Source organism: Perognathus longimembris, chromosome 12 (genome assembly GCF_023159225.1).
Source record: "Perognathus longimembris pacificus isolate PPM17 chromosome 12, ASM2315922v1, whole genome shotgun sequence".
NCBI classification, from domain to species: domain Eukaryota; kingdom Metazoa; phylum Chordata; class Mammalia; order Rodentia; family Heteromyidae; genus Perognathus; species Perognathus longimembris.
This window is the reverse complement of record NC_063172.1, coordinates 14,870,381-14,888,049: the sequence shown is the minus strand read 5'-3', so window position 1 is coordinate 14,888,049 and position 17,669 is coordinate 14,870,381. Positions and strand designations below refer to the sequence as shown.

The following is a 17,669-nucleotide window of genomic DNA, read 5'->3' as shown; positions in this document are numbered from 1 at the left end:
ATAGAGAGAAATATTCATAAATAAGCATAAAATATGTAGTAGCAAAACCATTATTTTTCAGAAGTAACAACTAGAAAAATAACAGGTTAAATAGCCAATGAGACATTTTTTATAATCAATAAAAAGTGAGATAGACATAAATGTCTTGATGTAGACAGAATAGTATGACCTGTTATTAGTGAAAACACAAATTAGAGATCAGTATGTAAAATACATTTGTGAATAAATTAACAAGTGCTTATGCATATTTATCTACAATTACTTCTTTGTGAACATACAAGTAAACAGACTTTTGCTGATGTATGGAGTAGAAATAAAAGCCCAGATAATAAAGAAATAGGCTTTTGCTACTTATTTGCTAGTCTTATATAGAATTTCCATATTTAGCCACAGGTATCATACTTTCATAAAACTAAAAAATTGACTTAAGGGCCAAGTGTAACTGACCTCTGAAATGTTTGCCTTGGTATTACGAAGTTATGTGCCCATTTTAAATATGAGCATATAGTCCTTTCGCTTTGAAATTAAAAGAGGAGACTGACTCTTGCAACATTGAATATGAATTTATGAATACTTCTCTACATGGCCCCCTACACTCTAGTTTTTTGCTGTATGGGGAGAGCAAAGTCCATCAGAGATCCATTATTACAATGGCATTGGATTGGAATGAGAGCAAAGGAGGTCAAGCATTTCTTCCAGGTGTTTGATGAGTCAATTCACAAGTGAGCCTCTCCCATGTGTAAGACCTGTCTGATTCAGGGACACTACAGAGAAGACTTTCCATATTCAGGACTTACAACCCCAAGGGTGATTGGTGTCTTTTCTGGATCCCCTTTCTCATATGCTGGCTGAGAATGGCCTATCACTGGGCCCCCTACTCTGTGGAGCCAGCCCATCTTGGCCCAACAGAGGATACCAAGCTGGGGAGACTACAGAACTGCTGCCTGGCCCAGCGGCAGAATCTCTGCTTCTAGAGAAGCCCACTTAAAAAGGAATAGAAGACCAGAACAGAAATTATGGCAAAAAAAAAAAGTAGAATGAGCTAAGCTTTGCAGTAGGAATAAAATACCTTGAAAGAACCCATGAAAAATATAGGTCCAGGAACATAAGAAGACAGACACAATGAACAAATCAAGTATGCCCACAGGCCTGTGGTACCTATGTATACTGGGCAACCCAATCACATAGTATCAAAATCAGCCATATTACTAAAAGGCACAGAGAAGTTATTTAGCACTGACAGTGTCAAAGGAGATAGTTGGGTTCTAATAGAATATAAGCACAATTAGAGGATTATATAGCTCTACTGTTGCCCCAAACCTATTGGCAAAGATTACAGTTATATAAGGAGGAAGGCTTTTGACCATCAGTGTATCTTAAGGAAGGTCATTGTTTCTGTTTCCTATATGTAGAGAGGAGCATACACAGACTTAAGAACAAGTGCAGAGAATTCAGTGGGACATAATTCAGCTGTACAGAGATGAGATCAATAGACCTCTTTAAAGTGACTCATTAAAAAAAATCTTCATTGTGTTTCAGTAGAAGCTAAAATACTGCTTAGCTTTGTATATTGTATTTATTGATACATCGGAAATGTAGGCATCATCTGAGATGCATGGAAGATTTTGCCTTGATTGCATTATTTATGATTCTTTGGCTGGAGCAGGGGATGAGTATCTCAGGAGTGAGAATCAGGGGATGCTTCAGGAATAAGTATCACATGAACTTGGCTTTAAGGGTGGCTAGGACTTTACAAAGTAGAAATAAGAATGATAACCTCTCTTTTATAGAGCATATTCTGATGACTGATTTTGATTGCAATTCCAAGGGAAAGAAAAATTAGATGTAAACCTGGCAAGGAGATAAAGAAGGAACATTTGTCATATATTTCAAACATGCACTGACTTAACTTTGAACTAAGGTCTTTATGTGTCTTCACACATTTAAACTTCATAGTTCCTATTAGCATTCCCCGCCCCCTCAGGTCCTCAGCGCCTCCCATTAGTCCCCAGATCCACTCATTCCTAAACTCCCGGCCCTAGAGCTATAATGGGCCACTTCCACTCACCATTCAGACCCACTTATTTCCCCTTTAGCCTAGAGCTATATAAACTACCACCTGGATAAGGTGAGGAAGCCAGCTGCTAAGTTGCTCCCTCTCCTGTGGGAGATATGGCCCTACTAATAAACCTCCTTATAAATCTTCTTCTGTACATGACTATCTCCACAGGGTCCCCTGGGATGGCTGGGACAGATTCTTTCAGTTCCCACTGAGGGTCCTACTTTATATTGAATAAGAACATGAAGGGCTAGTGAAGAAATGCCAGCATATCTATCATTTGTTGTTGATGTTCCCACAAGTAAAGCAAAACGAAGAGTATATTGTTACCCTTTTCAGAAAGGCCTTGTAAGGGATATTGTATCTTGGCCAAACACTATGGACCTTACATAGGTTGTCTCTTGCAGTATCACATGTGTCTCAACACCATGGCTAGTAAGTGGTAGAGATATTGTTTGATTAGCTGGAAAGAGCCTGAGGGGATTTTCTATAGAGTACTTTTAAGAAGTGACCTAATATCTTGGTAAAACAAACAAACAAAAATCAATTAAAACATCATAGCATTCTATTGTATGGAAGAGATGAATGAATTATAGATTAGAAATGTATTACAACAATTCAAGATGATGGCAAGTATGGAGTAAAGATGAAGAGATGTGAAAGGTACAAAGAGAAGGGCTTATACATGTTTAGCTACAGTCCCCAGAAGAGTAGAGAGATTGGGAAGTACCTAAATACTTTCCTCAAGCAAACATATCAAGAAATTTTGTTTTGATGAACAATACCTCTGAACTTCATGAAGACAAATAGAAATGAGTACTTTATTATTTGTACTTTGAATAGGTTATGCAGTATACAGAATTTATGCTTCTTCTGAGATCTTATGCTATCACTATGGTTTTCAGGAGTGTTGTGTAGAAATCTCAGCAAAATCCCTAAATGAGACTTGAGATTTCTTACAGAAAAACAAATTTTCCATTTCAAAGAAATAAAGGAGGCAAAGAGATTATCACTCTAGTACATAAGAAAGACAGCTGAAGTCCTGGGACTTCTTTCTGTATCTGTGTGGAGTAAGAATACATAACAACACAGCCCTGCTAAAGGCCCCTTTGTTCACAACTCTGCTTCCTTCTGATTGCAGGAGAAAATGGAGAACTTGTTCTTGTGTATAACAAAGAGAGAGAAAGAAAATCACCACTGGGTTTCTACAAGGGTACATGATTGCTGGTCCAGAGGAAGTAATGAGATTTTGACTGTCTAGTCCTGTTAGAAGAAACTGCACATCATTTTTGCAAGGCTAGGCTATCAGGTGTAAGCATGTCTTTAATCAAGCACTCCTGAGTCCTCTGGGACTCCAGATTGGGGCCAGAGGCTGAGTACCTTCATACAGAGAGCGGGATTGAGGTAGCCATGTTTTGGAATACAAACCAGTAGTCCCTTCCTTCCTTGCTTCCTTCCGTGGGTTGTAGGGCTTGAACTCTGGACCTGGGTGCTGCCCTTGAGTTTTTTCACTCAAGGGTAGTGCTCTACCACTGTGATCCACAGTGCCACTTCTGGTTTTCTGGTGGTTAATTGGAGATAAGAATCTCATGGACTCTTAACCCTACCTGTGCTGCCTTTGAACTGTGATTCTCAGATCTCAGCCTCTGGAGTAGCTTGAATTACAGGCACGAGCTACTAGCACCTGGACCATCCTTTCTTTTTCAAAAGTAATTTTTAAAAATATGTATCCATTTTTATGAAATAATTGTACAAAGGTGCTTCAGTTCTGGAATTCAGACTATAAGTACAATGCATCTTGATCAACTTTACAGTCTTCCATCTTTTTCTCCCCCTACTTTGCTTCAAGGCTACTTTTTCAGAAATTGACACATTATTTCTGTTCATTCCATTCCTTGGCATATAATCTTAGATCCTTTCTTGGTGAGGATCTGAGGATTGAACTCAGGGTCTCTAGCTCTACCACTTGAGTCATATACTACAGTCCTTTTGGTTTTAGTTTGTTTTTCTGATAAAGTTTTGTGCTATTGCTAGGCAGGAATGGCCTCAGACTCAAATTCTCTTACCTCTGTCTCCCAAGTAGCAGGGGTTATAGACATGTATGTACCATGACACCTCACTAGCTTTTGCCTAAGCTGATCTTGATCTCCCAGATCGTTGGAACTACAAGCATGCATCACCATACTTGGCCCACATCCCTAATTCCTTCAGAGTTTAACTACATTTTGCAATGCATGACTACAGATACATGTGTTTAAGCAACTGGTAAAGAAAACAATTATGTTCTATATATTTGGTAAAGAAAACAATTATGTTCTATATAGTATTTTTCATGTCTTAAACTTACTTGAACCTCACAACAGCCCAGAGTACAAGTGTTATAAATGTCTCCACTTTACCAAAGACATTGAAGTGGCAAAGTGATATGAAGCCATTTCCTTCCTTCCTTCCTTCCTTCCTTCCTTCCTTCCTTCTTTCCCTCCTTCCTTCCTTCTTTCCTTCCTTCCTTCCTTCCTTCCTTCTTTCCTTCCTTCCTTCCTTCCTTCCCTTCCTTCCTTCCTTCCTTCCTTCCTTCCTTCCTTCTTTCCTTCCTTCCTTCCTTCCTTCCCTCCCTTCCTTCCTTCCTTCCTTCCTTCCTTCCTTCCTTCCTTCCTTCCTTCCTTCCTTCCTTCCTTCCTTCTTTCCTTCCTTCCTTCCTTCCTTCCTTCCTTCCTTCTTTCCTTTCAACAGTCCTGGGCTTGAACTCAGGTCCTGGGCACTGTCCATGAGCTTTTGCTCAAGGCTAGCATCCTGCCACTTGAGCCATAGCGCCACTTCTGGCTTTTTCTGATTATGTGGCACTGAGGAATCAAACCTAGAGCTTCATGTATGCTAGGCAAGCACTCTCCCGCTAAGCCACATTTCCAGCCCAAGTCATATAATTTCTTAAATTAATTGTGTGTGTGTGTGTGTGTGTGTGTGTGTGTGTGTGTGTGTGTTGTTTGGTCTTTTTTTCTGTACTGGGAGAAAACATCCAATTAAGAAGTAATTGCTTGAAACAGAAGAGCATGATTTTGTAAGCTGAACTATTAAACTATGGCATTTCAATAAACACCTTTTAAGACACCATAATATGTATTCATAACAGAGGGTTTAACCTGGCAAAGCTGAACAGCCGGTGTCTGCATAATTACATCTCCATGTGCTTACTGACAGTAATTTCAGAGAAAGAGCTGTTGAAACCAATCAAGAGGCTGCCAGGCCCAGTTTAGGGCATCTAGTAATCAGAACTAATTAATAAACCATGGCCCTTTCTGAACATCCCAAATTAAAAACTGGAATTGAGCAATTAAAATTCCGGTCTACCTTTGCAACAAAAGAATGAGGGAGGAGAGCTTGTAAGAAGTGGTCATCTCCTCCTCAATGCCCAATTCACTTTCAGTGTGGTCATAGTGTTTGTATCTGAGGGACAGGCAGTTAGTTGTGAGACAGTTCAAAGGAACAGTGAGTAAAGCTCAAGTTTGCTAAGGCCTCCAGTTGCCACAATTAAATCTTTGTTGAGGCAGCCAGATGACATTTGAAAGCAAAAGCACATACAGGCTACTAATGAGGAAGTGCTCCAGGCAAACCCAATCAACTTTCCTACCAGGCAAGTTTCTAAAGAGCCAGAAAAATCCATCTGATAGGTCCATTTTCTTAAAAATAACAACAAGAGAAAAGGGACTCAGGTTACAAGAAGGAAAGGAATATTCCATTACTCTCAAGGTCATGAACCCAAAATGCGAACTTTGTAACACGATTCAGGAGAAAGAGAAGTTGTTGGCCAGAAACATAGATATTTACCCATTGCTGGGACATGCAAATGGAGCATTAGTTGTTGACGGTGGAACTTGCTGACAAAAAATAAGTGGCATCAGACCTTTCCTTAATGGTGATTTTCCTAGGTTGCCTTGAAGAGGAAAGATGTGCAGGTAAGAGAGTCATTTTTATTTCCAAAAAAGACTAAGAAATTGATGAGAGAGGTAATGTGACTTTCTGAGAAACCACAGCTAATCTCTCAGAAGGCTGGCGATGTGCTAGAAAGTGAATTGGCCCTGGGAATCGGGGACCTAGATTACAATTCCAACCCTGCCACAACTAGCGCTCCAGCTCTGGGCAAGTCACTTCACCTCCGCATCCCATTTCCATCACCTGTCAAGGGAAAGAAATTGGTCCCTACCTTTCAAAGATTTTATGGCTCCTTGGGAAGCTGCTTCCATCAAAACTTTTTTTTTTTAAGGAAAGAACATAGCTTACTTCATCTTGCTATTTGTGTCATCACCAACAAATAACACTGTTATAATGTATGCCAAATTCTAGACAAAGGGCTAGGACAGTTGTTGCTTCTGACCTGAAGAAACCTCACAGTCACATGACATATAGGAAAAATAAACCTGTGGAGATTACACACTCAAGTGTCTTTTGCTTTGATTTGGTAGTCTTGTCATAGAGAATTACTATTTTCATTCACATACCAACATTTATTTCACTTCATTTTTGTCAGATGAATTTTTAGAGGTGTCTCAAGAACAGCCAAGAGTTGTCCCTAAAATCACAAGGTCATGGAGAAGAACGAGGTTGAACTTTAGTGTGGAAAGTCAGGAGGCAAGTAAAGGGTGGCCAACTTTGTTGAGTAATAATGTGGCTTCCACATACAAGCACATCTCAAAATTATCCTATCTGAGCAGTCAAATATCCAATGCACATCCTACAACATTATGACGAGGGAGGGAAGGGAGATCTTGGAGGGTGGGGTAAAAACACATTTGACCAAAAAACATTGTATTTATAAACTGTTTTGTTCAGTGGCAATTTGTGTGTAACTGCTTGAAGACTCTCTCTCTCTCTCTCTCTCTCTCTCTCTCTGTGTGTATGTGTGTATATGTGTATGTCTCTCTCTCTCTTTGAGATAATTCATCCATTCAATGGGACCCACTTTGATTCTTCAACAAAGCAACTCTATTGCTTCAGAGTAAGCCAGTGGATTTAGGGAAAGCATCCCCTTCTATGGGTGGTCCTGCAACCACCCAGACCACATGGATGAGTTCACACTCTTCATTTCACCCAACATATCCTGAGGTCTTGCTGTGGGGTAGGCTCTGAGCGTCTGACTTACCAGAGTAGAGAGCACAGCCTGGCCCCCTAGAGCACAAGCCTACAGTCCAGTCATCAAGTGTATGTTGGGGGATGGAGTGGAGAGAGAAATAGACACATGTCCTTGAAAATGAGTGCGCCATTATTCTGAAAACGACATACCTAGCAAACAGATCTGTCCCAATCCGCACACAGCTATCTGTCATTGGGCTACCACCTCCTTCCTGATTTTGTCTCCATAATTTACACATAAGCCACAGAGAAGTGTTGTGTAGTCCTCTCGACCTGTCAAAGTTTGCTTCCGTCTTTGTCCTTAACACCCACAGTTTCTTCTTTCTGGAAAGCCTCAGATATCCTCTAAGTCTCAGTTTAGGTACAACCACTTTTTGAGCCTGTGCTGGTGCTGAGGCTTGGCCCCAGAAATCAGGGCCTGGGCACTGTCCCTTAATTATTTTGCTTAAGTCTACCTCTCTACCACTCCCTTGAGCCACAGCTCCACTTCTGGCTTTTGGGTGGTTAATTGGAGATAAGAGGCTCATGGATTTTCTTGCCTGGGCAGGATTCAAACAAGCAGTTTTTCAGATCTTGGCCTTTTGAGTAGCTAGGATTACAGGCATGAGCCACTGTCACCTCGCTATAACCACTTTTATTTTTGAAGTGTTACCAACTTCTGTAGACTTAACAGACTTTTAAACAAATCATGCTTGGTAGCAAACTCTGTGGACATGCTCAGCATCAGAACCAGAGGTGGCATGATCGGACCTATTCTTTGCCAGGCACTAGGGTGATCAACTTACAAATACTTTTAAAATTTGCAATTATATGTGGTTATTTATTTGCACACAGATCTCTCTAGGGAACCCTAGAGCCTGCACAGTTGGGTGACTGAAATAGAAACTAAAACTCTAGACTCTGAATTCAGGGTATACAACCTCACATCCCAGCTCTGCCATCTGTCAACTGTGTGAGCTTAGGGGAAATTTCCTTATTGTCTCCAAGCCTCTATTTCTCCATCTGTGAAATGAGTGTAGAGTAGTGCCTGCTTCCCAGCTCTGGGATGAGGGTTCAATGAGTTAACACACACAAAGGGCTCCACAGTGTGTTTAGGACATAATAAGTAATCATTAGCATTAGAAAAATGAAAAACTCTCAGGCTTGCTTATTTACAGCCAGTATTGCAGCCATTAGCACAGAAGTCATAACACATCGAATTGCTGAGTACATGAATGACAGAATTTCTCACGTAAGTTTTTTCTTCAGGAGGAAGAGACAGAACTGGTTTTCTCCCAAATGAAGTGGCAGAGGTCAGAGAGTGTCAATCACTCCTCCAAGGTGACAAGACCAAGGAATAACAAAGGCCAGGGATCCATGCATTTTATCCTGTAGAATGGCAGGCTGGTGAGATTTTTTCTGGCAAGAGCCAGATAGAAATTTGTTTAGACTGGATGGATCTTCAGTTAGGGCCACAACCTCTGCTTTGCCAGTACAGCACAAAAGAGGCCCTATAGGAGGACATGGAAATATGTGAGTGTAGCTGTATGCCAAGGAACACTGCATTGGCAAACACAGGCACCATGCCAGATGGCTGTACTTAGCCATCGCTGGCTGCAGCACAACAACAATAGAGAGCAATGTATTGATTACTTTCCTTGTTCTGGACCTTGCTCTAAATACAGTTTGGACACTAGTTCAAAGAAGGGGAAGTTTTTAAGATAAGAATGTTATTCTGCCTATGTCACAATCACGGAACGTGTGGCAAGGAGAATCAAAGTGACTTGGACACGATCAACAGGAACTCCTGGTGGCGCTGAGGTTTGAACCGATGTGGGCTAGAGCCACGGCTCCGCTCCTCCTCATTCCACATGTACTTGTCACCCAATAATTTTAGAACTCAGGCTTTTCGAAAGATTTAGTCTCCAATGTCTTATTTCTGTCTTCTTTTAAATATGCATTCTCTCTCTATATGATAATATATTACATGTAATGTAATATTATTGATCATATACTATATAATTGTGTACATACAATATATAATATATATAAAATATAGATAGATATCATATAATATACATCTAAATAAACTTTGCCTGTTACATAAAGAAACAAGCCAGGTTAAATGGAGGCTAGAACTACTGGAATCATTCGTAGTCATTTAGCATCCAAGTGTTGGAAGACTGCTGTTCTATCTCTCTGCTGTGAGCTGCTAACGTCCCTAATGGTAGTGATGCCCAGGCAGAAACCAGAGGCACCATCTCCCAGCCCTGACACAGAAAGGAATTCTACTCTGTGGAAGAGGAGATTATTTCTCAAATCCTCTAAGCTGTCAGGTGCCATGCTGTAATTCCTTCTGGAATGTGGTTAATTAAGATTGCTAATCCGAAGATTCTAATAGAGTGAGGCCAGGTCTGTGCACAGCTGTAATGCCATTTACATTCATGCCGGTTATTTCTTCACTATCATATGCTTATGAGGCCACATATTACTTTTGTGATATCTGGGTTCATTTTAAGCTATTTGAGTCATAGAACTCTCATCCTTGTCTTACACTTTGTCTTCTTTAGAGAGTAATGCAATGAAGTCCTTTAACATATGAGCCCCAGAACTGGAATGCCAAATCTAGTTATAAGCTGGATTTCTTGGAGCAAGATATGGCTCTCTGTTTCTCAGTTTCCTCATTTGATCTTAGCAGTACTATCTTGAAGTACTGTCACAGGGATTAAATACATATACAAAACCCCAGAACATATTTGACAATGAAATATAAATATCATGATGACAGTGCCATGATTGTTATGAGATTCCAGTGAGAAAATTCATCACAAAGACAAAAAAAATCTCTTCCCCCAATCTTGAAAACAATATTCATTCATTCATTTGCCCCACACAAATTAAACTCCAGCCTTATGCATTGTATAGACTAGGCATGGTGGGGGAGTTACTCAGTTGGACACTCAAGTTCCTGTTTTGGAGGACTTTACCATCATCCAGGGAGAAAGTCATAGAAACCTAAAATCTGAGAATGACTATGGAATATAGTTCAATTAACACAAAAAATAGTCTAAAGTTTATTTCACACACCAGTAAGCCCTGAGAACATGCATTAACAACACCTACAGACGATTCAGAATAATTTACCAGTAAGCCACTTGCCATGACAAAAAAGAAAATCATGTATTTTTCTTGGGAAAATATAGGAACGATTTTAACAGCCATATCATAACAACTGAAGAAAAGAAGTGGGTAATAGGATGGGCGGTGTTAAGTAGGCAGCTCCAAATATTTTTTTTTCACTCTTTGCCATCTAGATGATCACTGTGACAAGAAGTGCCTCTCTCAACTACTCTTTAAGCGTTTCCCTAGACGATAAAACTCTGCTAATCCAGGTATAGCTGCTAATAACATCCTGCAAGTCAAACACAGGGCTCAATAAACTTGCAGTTATTCTTCAATGGCAGAAGTCCAGAAACATAAAGCTTTTCTACAGAAAATCTCATTAAGCAATCAAAGTATCATAACTGAAAAGAAACTTGGGCAAGGTCTAAGATTATGTTTTTCTTTGCCATAGCCTGGGTGTGTTATGCATCTGAAATAATTGTGGAAGTATCTGATGATAAGGTGGATGGGTGAGGGTAAGATGAATATCAGGATTCATCAAACGAAGTTATGAACACCTGCTATTTTTTAAAAAAGCACTTTACAACTCTCCATGTACAAAATTTAATTATAATTTTTTTATTATCCCCATCTGAAGCGGGTAAGTTCAAAAGCTTTTTAGAATCTACACATCTATTTGCTTGAGAATGTCATGATCCAGGAAGAGAGATTAACAACATCCTCCCAATAAATTCTACCTCTCTCCAAATCACACATGATATACAATCTCAGCTTACTCTGCAAGCTCATGCGTGCACAACTCACCAGACCTGACCTCACATTGGGCATCTGCTCTGGATTTTCTGTTAAAGGTTAAATTTAGCTGAGTTTTGCCTAATATTCTCTCAAGAGAGCAATTTCCAAGAATTAGATGAGGATGACAAAGGAGAGGCCCAAGCAACTTTCTTGAATTGGATGGAGAAACTGTGAAGCATAAGGCCACAGGACTTAACTCTACTTCCAGACGCTTCACTACTTGATCCTGAACAGACAAAGACGGAAGGGATCATTTTTCCCTCTAATTAGGGCAAAAAGGGGACAATGGAAGCATGAGTAAATGGCTGTAACTGATTAGATTAGAATCACAAAAATATTCCACAATTGTCAGAAGGGAAAAACATAAAGATTTCACATTAGAGAAGACTAAAAAAGGAGACAGAGATCTGTCATATTGAATGGAATAAAAATGGGACATCAGCTTTGTAAATGGAAGGAAAAGTAACACCAGATATGATAGAGTATAAAACAAAAAGTGATCTCTAAAAAAGTAGAGGAACATTTCTGACAGTATTATAATAATTGCAAACTGGAGTGAACAAACTTAGAAAAAAATAAAATGAGCAAAACTGTTCCAAGTAGAAATAGAGAATAAAGTTAACCACAAAATTTTCTTAATTATTTAAATTTAAATTTTATTGTAAAGGCGATATACAGAGGGGATACAGTGACACCAGTCAGGTAATTAGTACATTCATTTTGAATAGTGTTACCTATCCCTCGTTTCTCACCCACTTCTTCCCCTCCAAGTTGTTTTCCAACAAGAATTGGCTTACCAAAGCTGTCCCATCGTTGTGATTCCCCTTCCCCTCCCCAAATCAGATTCTTAATTTTTTTTGAGGTAAGATCTTTCCCTGTAGCTCAGGTTGGCCTTGAACTCACAATCTGAATCCTCTTATCTCAGTTTCCCATACAGGCTCTTGTGTGCTCATCATACTCAACAGTTCTACAATTATTAATGAGACTGGAAGTGAAAGGGAATATCAAAATCGAGAGACAAAGGATAAAAAGACAAATGACTCCAAAAGCAATACTTGCAAAACCATTTGGTGTAAACCAACTGAACAACTCATGGGGGGAGAGGAGAAAGGGGGAAGGGGGAGGGGGGAAATGAGGGAGGAGGTAACAAGCAGTACAAAAAAATGTACCCAAGGCCTAACGTATGAAACTGTAACCTCTCTGTACATCAATTTGACAATAAAGTAATAAAAGAGAAAAATAAATAAATAAAGAGACTGGAACACTGGTTAAAATTCTTCTATGAAGAAAATACCAAATCTAGATTTATTAGAAAAAAATTTCCAAAGTTTCAAACAATAGCTTAATCAATCTTAAATTATTTCAGAGAACAATGAAGGAACTTTTCCATTTTATGAGTAAAATTAGTATTTGTATTTTTTAGAAAAGTGTACAAGGAACATTTCAGAAAGGACAATTACTAACCCATTTCACTGGTAAATGTAAATGCAAAAGCGCTAAACAAAATATCAGCCCTTCAAATCTCTATATAAAGAACATCAGTACACCATGGTCAGGTTTGGTATATGTAAATAATGCAAGATTGGTTAAATATTAGAAAATGTATACTTATGATTCAGTATATTTAGGAGAAAATGTATGATTACTTAAAATGAGAAAATTTTCATTTTATAAACTCTACTTGTTATGATGAAACAACAACAAAAAACCCTCCATAACCTGAAATCGAGGTATTCTCTTTGTAGATTTGATAAAGATCCATTGAGGAAAAAAACATCTGACACCAAACATTGAACAGGGGCATGTCATTGAACATTGGGACTGAAATAACCCCACCTTCCATTGCTGTTCTCTGCCGGAGGCTTTGCTAAAAGACAAGAAGACACAGTTCAAGGCATAAGGATGAGGAAAGGTTGAAAGGAAACTGAGCCATTGAATGTATAGGTGAATAAGAAAAATAGATGAAGGAGAGGATGGAAAAAGAAAGGATAAACAGGATAGAGCATCTATAACCTCATTATGCCTGAAATTTCATCATGTTTGGGGTCCTAGTTTTGGATGGAGTCATTAGCAAATTACTTAACCCTCTAATGTGCTTAAATTTCCTTATCTATAAAAGTACACTTTTTAGTTCCCTTGGTTCATTAGATAAACAGTGATGCCATTCAAAGAACACAGAAAATGTAGGGGAGAGTACAGGCGTATCTGTGAGAATACACTGCTTCAACTTGAGAGTCAGAAGGTCTGAGATATGGACAGGACATTCTGCAGACACAGAGATCCAGTGGGCATAGAATTATGAAAGAAGCTTTGGGAAGTGACCAGAGCTTTAGTTCAGTCCCAGTGGAATGGTAAACACTAAGTTCTAATGGAATCTTCTGGGTTTTATGTAGAGGATGTCCTTTAATTCTAGGTCCCCTGTTATTCATAGTTTACAGATGAGGGCACAGAGAGCCCAAACCTTGCCTAAGACTCCATCCCCTCAAAGACATGGTGCTCTCCTGAAGCCTCGGTGTGACCGGAAGCCCTCCCTCCTCCCCACCTGCTGCGCGAATCTGCCTGTAAGAAGCTGCTCTGGCTTAGCATCTCTTCTCTGAAGAGCTATGGATTGTTGGGCAAATTACCAAAGCTCTCCAAGCCTGGGACTGAATCTATTTGAAAAGAAGAAAATAACACCAATGCCATGGGTTTGTATGTATTAAACCACAGAAAGTGTCTGGCATATAGAAAAAGAGAAAGGCCGTAAATTGTCATTTGCCTTTCTCTACACAAGGCATACCTCCTAAAAACACAGAAGATGGACAGAGAGAGCTGGCTGGTATGTAACACCCTAGAGCCAGTTTAAGCAGTGCAATGTTAGTGCTATTTTCTTTATTCCCAAGTTATCCATACCCACAAGATCCCCTTCCTCCTCTGCAGGCATCTTAGAGCCAACAAAATGGGCAAATCGGTAGACATCAAAGCTGGAAAGGGAAATAGATGTTCAACTGAACATATGACTTAAGCCTTTCCTCCTTCCTAAAACATTATCTACATTCTCTGATCTAATCTTGGAGCAGCAACAAAGAGGGAGGAGGTCAAGTGGGTGCTGAGAAAGGGAAGCTCCAATGGAACAACAGGAAGCTTGTTGGGTTAGTCAAGAACCAGTAATGGAATTAAAAGATTGCAGACACTGAATCAGACCAATCTGGTAATGTATTTTACTACTTCAAATTTTAACAAATGTATTATAAATAATATCTTACTGTAAATATTACATTAGACATCAGTGTACATTTAAAAATGTCCTAAAAAGGTAACTTTCCTTGGATGCTGACACATCAAGAAAAAAAAATCACCATAAAGTATTTTAGGCTATGTCTGCCTACACTTGGAAGAATCCATGGCTGGGAATATGGCCTAGTGGCAAGAGTACTTGCCTCGTATACATGAGGTCCTGGGTTCGATTCCTCAGTACCACATATACAGAAAATGGCCAGAAGTGGCGCTGTGACTCAAGTGGCAGAGTGCTAGCCTTGAGCAAAAAAGAAGCCAGGGACAGTGCTCAGGCCCTGAGTTCACGGCCTAGGACTGGCCAAAAAAAAAAGAATCCAAAACCAAAGTCTTGGCTTTTGTAAGACTCATGTCAGTGCCTACGGTAGAACATTAGAACCAAGAGTTAATTGCACTGAACAAAACCAGAGTTTTAACAACCCCAGGCGAGCAGCCTGAAAAACAGCCCTGGTTTTCAGATTCCAATGGTTGCTTATATGTAAGTGCTAACATGAAGATTTGGTTCATTGGTTCTAGGAATAAAACACAATTTTCTGTAGTTGAGAGAGGACTTGAAATTTCTCAATGCATATAGCACCTTTAAATATTACATAATTTGAAAATCATTCCTAAGGCTCTTCCACATGCTAACTATTATTGTCTTCAAACAAAACACACCCAAAACCACAAAGACCCACACATCTCTCAAATAGGAAATTAGGGGTTGCTAAATGGACAATGTGTTAGTGAATTAGAGGTTGGACACTCCTATCATCCACTGTCCTAGGCCTTGAGATTCTTTCCATGTGACTGTCATGTGATCTGTCATGTGACCAGTAGTTGCGGCTGTAGTTATCTCATGTGAACTCTTTTAGACCAAAGTTCACAGTATTTCTGCCTGGAAAATGTAAGCGCTTTCCTGTTAGCAGGAAAAGGTCCAGGCTTTTCACTCTCTCTTATGTATTGCTCACTAGTAAATGCTTATCTAAATAAAAATATTGCCTAGTTGTCCAAACCTATAAGTCATGCAGGATTTGTGATCTGAGCAGGCTCAAGAGGCTTCTTATAATCAGATATTTATAGTGTAATATGCTATCTACAATAACAGAGCTAAAACTAAAAAAAAAGAAAACCACATTTTTATCATCAAAACTATTTACCCTGTGTGTCATATAAAAATGATTATTTTTTCTTTGTTTTTTAAGTCATTGAGTAATCCTTGAACAGTGTTTAAACAGAATCTCTGCTCTGAGAAAGTCCACCCACATTATACAATATAATATTTTAATTACTTCCAAGAAATGGTTCCTTCCAGATCTGCAATCATTTCCAAACAGTGAGACATACTTCAGTGAATCATACTTGGGAGTTCATGGAACTGTAGCTTTCTAAGTGAATTACACTTGGAATGAATTTTCTACTAGAACTTAGAACACATGACATTATTCACAGTGAATAGGCAACATGCAATCCTGAAGGGAGAGAAGCTCTAGGGCTACTGAATCATTTCTTTAATCTGAGGATATTAATTACATAGCCACATAGAAAAGTACAATTAAAAAAAAAGATTTCCCACTGTAAGTCCCTGTAGTAGCATAGTACATATGTTAAACCACTGGATACTTATTCTGCCTTTAATAAAAAAAAATTGTGAAGAATGGCAACAGTAAGCAGCCATAAAAAGCTCACAGGTGTGTTGACTGGTAATGAATGGTCTCATTATGCCTAACTGTAATTTATTTTGCATGTGAAGGAGCTGGTCACCTGCCAGGCATGGGAAGCGTACTGAGCGGTAGAGTGGGATGCGTCCCAGGGCTTTATGATGCATCATTAACCATCACAGTTGCTATGGATCTGTGATCCTCACCTCCTCCTCCTCTTCCTCTTCCTAGTACTCACTTAGGCCGTTTCAGAAACCAGTCTCTATACTTGGAAGCAAAACAACTGTCAATGCATATCATGCCCAGTCTAGTCATAGAAATGACTTTGGAACAGAAATACTGGATTCATCAGTTCAAAAAATCTGGGTTACTTATCCTCTTTGAACTGGAAGTGGATGGACAACTCAATCTTTCAAAAGATTAAATGTTTCCTTATCTGCATATGCTCCCAAAGAATATTTTGCATTTGCTGACATTACTGAAGTGCTCACATTGCAAGGGTGTCTTCTAGTCAATTTAGAAGAATATATTAGGACACAGATTTCTATCAGCAGAACATCATTAGCCAACCAGACCCAAAGACATTTCTCTCATATTTCTTTCCTGTCACCCCAGTAGCCACGGCATGCTTTCTGCTTTTTCTCGAATTTAGATCTGGATTTTTTTTTTTTTTTGTCAGTCATGGGGCTTGAACTCTGGGCCTGGACTCTGTCCCTGAGCTCTACAGATCAAGGCTAATAATGCTCTACCACTTGGAGCCATAGCGCCACTTCCAGTTTTCTGGTGTTTAACTGGAGATAAGAGTCTCATGGATGTTCCTGCCCGGAATGGCTTTGAACCACAATCCTCAGATTCTTTCGGAAATGATGTTTTGTCCATGTGACAAGGATGATTCTCTTTTCAAAAAAAGTATGACGAGATACAAGGCTTATTATAATACCCAGGTAGAAGTTTTCAAGTCTCATTAATGGCAAGGTGTAGCAGAAAATCTCATGAAAGATACTGCGAGGCTGTGGGCATACGTTTCCTTCCTGCTTCCTGCCGAAACAACAGCTGTTCTTATATTCAGGCCAAGCCACCTCTGATATTTATTGCATTTGCTGAATGTTGAAAGGATCTGAAATGTTAAACCTCTTGATCTGTCAGCACTCCTGGATTTCTGTGAAAAGATGAGCCTCATAATAGCACAAATTGGAGAAATTCCATGTATCTAAAAGACATAAATCCCCTATGATGGTTGAATTCTTTTTCAATACACAGCCATAGAAGTTATAAAATATATGCCCAAATTTTAACCTCCTTTTTAGTTCTTTTCACTTTTCCTATATGCCGATTGCTCTATTTCAAGGTCATTCAACGTCAGGTTTAACCCATTTGCTTCTCCAAAATAAAATTAGCCTAAATGCACAAAAGGCAACACAAGTGCATATTCAGTCTCACTGGGCTTAGAAACTACTTGTAAGAGGAGCAAACAATTTGGTTCATTATCCTGTTAATGAAGGATACATTTTTAAAGTGGTATTTGCATTTTGTTCTTCATCCAATGTGCAAGTTTCTGGGTTTAAATAAAAAAAAATGAGGCTGGTTCTTAGAACAGTATCAAAAAATAAAAAGAGAAAGAAAAGTTTTCCTCACATGAAATGCGCATAGAGAGGGAGAAATGTAGTTAAGAAGGA

General features: G+C 39.2%; 1 protein-coding gene across 1 annotated transcript in view; it reads right to left on the bottom strand.

The window, feature by feature from the left end:
• The window catches only part of Sntb1 (syntrophin beta 1), a 207,186-nt gene that overhangs the window by 114,588 nt on the left and 74,929 nt on the right, over positions 1-17,669 (bottom strand). The gene's annotated exons all lie outside the window — the stretch shown is intronic.